Here is a 5,225-nt window from a genome sequence, read left to right as displayed (position 1 = left end):
AAAAGAGCCTAATCCCCACCCAGAGAAACAAGAGCCTACATATTGCATGAGCAATTCTTTCCAGCCACTGCATTATAACTCTTTTGGGTGGGATCCATTTTCCTTGGACTTTCTTGTCTATTTTTTTCCAAATGAAAGATGAAAAGAAATCACAATCTCACCTCAGTAAATTAACTCAGGTCAGTAGAGAATATTTCAGAACTGTTCTTGTGTCTGCAAAAGGTAATTAACTGGAAACTCTGAGTCTGATGTAAGTGAGAACTTACAACATTTCAAGTGAGAACAACAATATTTCAGCTTCCTAATTTTGGGACACATAGTTCATGACAATTGTTTTTTATTAATTGATCAGGATCCACTACTGTTAACAGGGAACATAGATTGGTTAACTGATGAGTTACTGCTGTGTTGGAGGGTGTGGCTGCAGGGGGTCGAGCAGAAAAGTCTAGAGAGGCTCCTGCCTTGTCTCATAGTGTTGAGTGGAGTAGCTGTGGCTGAGCTCACTGGGAGGCACAGCCTGAAATACATGAGGAGCAGAAATAAAACATAAAATAATACCCTGCAGAGTCAGGAAAAAAGGCACTAATTATCACCATGGAGAGGCCTGGTAAGGAGGCAGCTGGATAGTGCACCAAGAAAGTGGGGCAAAGGACTCAGGTGTGAGATAATTTGAGCCTGGCTGGGGAAGAACAATCTAGAGATGGGGATTGCAAAACTGCAACTTATACTAAGCAGAGAGTTGGGATACTACCTAGAATAAAGTTTTGGTGACTGAAAGCTAAAATTGCTGAATTTTCCTGGAAGGTGAATGTAGGAATATTGCTTTTGATGTTTATGAGCATTTGTTGTATGTTTTATTCTCCAGTTCTGCAAAGTACACGTAAAGCACCTGTTATCGCAATACCTGTAATGCAGTTTAAATGGTTTATTTCACTTTTCTAACTTGGTGTCTTTTGTGTGAATTTGAGATTTTATAGGCATTAATAAGCATTTGCTGTTTCTTCATGGTCTGTGGTGATATTGCTTACCTGACAAGTCAGCATTGTTAGTTAGGGTTTTTTTATTAAATTTAAATTCCAAATCTGTTCCTGACTGAGCAGCCTGATGGTGTAAGGTATATGCTTTCTCTAAATCTCTCTTTATCACCCTTCAGAAAGCTCATGTGGGTAGAAGAAATAATTAAAATATCCTGACAGCTATGCTATATTATTGTTCTTAACAAAAAATAATTAACTTTTTTTTTTTTTTTTTAAATGTGTTAAAGAGTAAGTACTAGAGAGAAGACACATGTAGACTGAAAGGTTCAAGAACTGTTGCTTTGCATGGTAAAACATGTTGCAGCACGTGGGACACCTGGGCAAATGTTTAGGACTTGTTTTCCCTAGGTTTATTTTTTTCCCCTTGTTTTTTTCCCCCAAGGCTGTGTTTAAACTTTGAAAAAACAAAAAAAACCTTGGAACTTTTTGGTATTTGGAAAAGGAGCTAATTTTCATCCAGGTAAAGTGTGGGGTGGTTTGTTTGTTTGTTTTGGTGGGGTTTTTGTTTGTTTGTTTGTTTGTTTGGGTTTTGTGGGGGTTTTTGTTTGTTGGTTTGGTTTTTTGTGGTTTTTTTTTTTTAAATCTGATATTTATTCCTAGAGTACAGCAGTATATGGAATCGAGTACTTCAGTTACAGTATATGGATATAAAAATAGTTTTGAAAGGATTTAGTGTTAGAAAATTGGCAAGTAACAGAAAACGCTGGTTTTCTGAGCGAAGGTAATTCAGGTATTTGTTATCAGGGCACAACTAGTAATAGTCCAGCCTCTGCTTTATTCCTGCGTGCTGTTAATCTGGCCTCCAGCGCCAAATCAGAGCTTTCCCAGACCATACTTCCTCCAAATGCTTTCCAAAAAGTAGTTTTTTGCCTTGTGATATAAGCATGCATGTGAAATGATTGCAAGCAGAATGAAGAAATTGTTTATTTTCTGCTATTTTAATCATTGTCAGGAATTTGAATTTTATAAAAGTGGGGGAGAGTTTGAATCCTCAGTGATGTTCTTGAAAATCAAAGATCTTCTTTCCTTTTTCAGGTGAAAATTAAATCACACTTCTTTATCTTTCCTGACATTTTGCTAAAAGCTACTTGACAGTGAAACAGGATAAGAAGGGAATAATGATGGATAAATGTTCAGGATTTCCATTCAGAATAATCCTGTAAATTGTCTAACAGAAAATAAGTTCAAAACATGTTCTCCTGTTACTAATTTTATTTCATGTTATCTGATCTTTATGCTATTCATGCTTTCAAGTATTTTTAAATTATTGTTTTATTGCAATATATTTATATTCTGTTGTTTTTTGCATAAGAAAATTAGTAAAAAGGTTTTGGATTATTCCACACCAGTATCTGGATCTGGGAAGTTGTTTGAAACTTTTCATGCATTTTCATAAAAAACTAATGGTTAGAAAATTACTTTTTTGTTTTGTTTTGTTTTTGGTTATTGAAATATGAGTGCCATGCTACTAGGCAAGAATAAGGTATTACTGGAATACTATTTACAAATCTGGTAATATATTTTGATAAAAGTGGTTAAGACTGGATTTAGTAGAGGTTGTTAGGAGGACGCACAGAGAAAATGTTAAAAGAGTACACAGAAGATATTGCTTCTTTATTTTTGTACAAGAAAGCTTGAGGAACAAAATTGCTCACACAACTGTTATTAAGTAGTATACACGTCCTAAAGCTGGCTCTGAAGAGGGACTGCGTTGTGCTTACATAAGGATTTCATTATGTACATGTCTATGAAAGAAGTAAAAGCATCCAAGCTGCTTGTCCAATTTCTATTTTCTCTAAATTTAATTTACTTCTATAGCAGCTATGCATTTACTTTTGCTGTTGTGTTCTGTACATTGCTTCTTTCTTTGAGGAATGTATTGTTCTTATTATAAACTTCTCATATTTTGGGTACTCCTTCTTCTACAACTTGAAATATCCTAGGAAATATTCCTAGGATTTACTTTATTTATTTTACTTCCTTCAACAATGCTTCCTTTTTACTGTTCCATAGAAGCTGAATAAAGCCTTCTATGGAACAGTAGCTGTGCATTTTCCCAAGTCTAAACTATAAATATTTGAGTGACTGTAAACATATAAGACCTGTTCGTAAAAGACTCCTATGAACCAGTTTTCTCAGTAATAAAAAACCTGGTATCTGCCCATCTTTAAAAATGCATGATATTATTGTTATTCTCTTTCTATTTAGAGATAAACATTTCCATAGTCCTTAAAATATGTAAGACAGTGCAGGTCTGTTTGCCTCAGCTGCAGGTTTGTTCAGTAGCGTGTGAACATCTACTCCTCTGTAATTATTGAATGTAAAGAAGGTGGGATATGTTTAATATATGTTTAATTCCATTTTACTTTTATGAGCCTTTTTTTTTTTTAAGTTAATTTAGTGTTTTCTAGAGTCAGAATTTTTACCATTAAAAACATATGTTCTTTATTTCATAGACTGCAGTTTAAAGGCACCCATGTTTGTTACATGTGTTTATTGTAATTGAAAAGTTGCAGGGTTTTTTTTCAATATTTATGAAAAAAAGTACAGCTGAATCACCCTTCAGCTTTATGGTGTGAACATATTAAAATGTTCTCAGATAGGAATGCAATGCTCAGACTTTTTTTAAAGTGTTGACACAGAACTTTGGGAAGAAATCAGAACCTATAATACAAGTTTAATGTAGTGGTGTAGAAACCCTGTTTTTTATGATTCTAAAGTCCCATTCAATATATAATTAATGCATTGAAAAGAGAGAGATTTTGTGCCATACTATGTTATCAGCATAAGTCAGAGAAGTTTGTGCATTGCACAGTACAGGTTTAGACTCTCTTCTAAATTATTATTGACTTCATACTTTGAAATTTCTAATTTTTTGGTAGGAAGATAGCATTGAATATTTTAGTGCCATTCAAGACAATTAGTCTGCTGGGTTGGTGAGATTTCAGTTTGGACCTCCACAGTGTTGCTAAAAAGAGATCGGGAACCCAAAAGAGCTGCTGACTCCAGCAAAGTAAATTGCTCTTACAGTCTTGATGTAGTTTCAAGTGACTTTAGAGAAATCAAGATAAGAATCAATGAAAATGTAACAATGCCAAAATGAGACACTCTATATGGTTGTTCAGTTTTGCACATGATAAAACTCTCTTTCCTGGATTACAAAGAGAACTCTGAGAAAATGACCCCAAAATATATAATTTTTAAATTTTATTTTATTTTTTTAATTTTTTTTTTTAAGACTCTTAATGACAAATGACTGATAGGAGAGGAAAGTCTTCTGGCAGTATGATCTATTAAAAAAGTGCTAACAATGAGCAGCTAACACTGTTTATAGAAAGAAATCCATTTGGGGACAAGAAAAGTATATAAAGATTGTTCAAGTGAATGATTTTCTAGGAGTGAATAAATTCACCTGCCTTACAGAAAGCTAAATGTCCTCCTGAAGTTTGTATTTGAGTAATCCATGAAGAACAAGACTGGTTCTTGTTACACAGACAGGAATGGAAAGAGAATTAAACACTTGGAAAACTTAGATTTTTTTAATGAAGTCAGAAAGGAAACTCAAGGTCAAAAAGGAAATTAACACTTAAAATATCCCACAACAAAACTTACCATCAAGACATTAATTTCTTTTTACCCTCATGTGCTATAGGAAGGAGAGGAGGACCACCAAAAATTTTTACTCTGTTACATAGCTCCTGTTTTATAAGTATACTTTTCTATGTTTTTCTGTGGTTTTACATTCATTAGGGATACCAGAAATCAGATGATGAGAACACAAAACTGCTGTGAACTTATGAAAAAAAAAGAAAGTAGGGCATGGTGTGGTTGGAGAATTTGTAAACTCACTATATGTTCAAGTATGTCAGCACCCTGATCCATCATAAAATGGCCTGCAAAGTCATTTTTCAGTTCCTGTTTTGAACTATGCATTCCAAACTATTTACTAATTTTTTTTTTCTTCCCTGTTGAAACACACGCATTCTCTATCCTGTTCACACAGGAACTCTCCCATGGAGAAGTAATAACAGAATGACCTTTCCTCATACATAGGTAATTTTTTTCTTCCTGGCTTCTGTGTGGTTATTATCTTGACCTGTTCAATTCTCTTGTAAAGACAACACTTTTAAATCATAGTTTTCTTCTCAAAATGGTTGTGTTTTCTTATCACTTTTCATACTCCTTCAA

At 34.0% G+C, this 5,225-nt stretch overlaps 1 long non-coding RNA gene across 1 annotated transcript; it reads left to right on the top strand.

Moving 5' to 3' along the window:
• Positions 1-484: 484 nt before the first annotated feature.
• Positions 485-2,207, top strand: LOC120765630 (uncharacterized). Its single transcript, XR_005704482.2, has 3 exons — positions 485-607; positions 1,420-1,497; positions 2,073-2,207. It is a non-coding gene; the product is annotated as an uncharacterized LOC120765630 (long non-coding RNA).
• The last annotated feature ends 3,018 nt before the right edge of the window (positions 2,208-5,225 follow it).

This window comes from Hirundo rustica, chromosome 2 (assembly GCF_015227805.2).
Source record: "Hirundo rustica isolate bHirRus1 chromosome 2, bHirRus1.pri.v3, whole genome shotgun sequence".
Taxonomy (NCBI): domain Eukaryota; kingdom Metazoa; phylum Chordata; class Aves; order Passeriformes; family Hirundinidae; genus Hirundo; species Hirundo rustica.
Note: the sequence above shows the minus strand (reverse complement) of the source record. Positions and strands in the feature narration are given on the sequence as shown.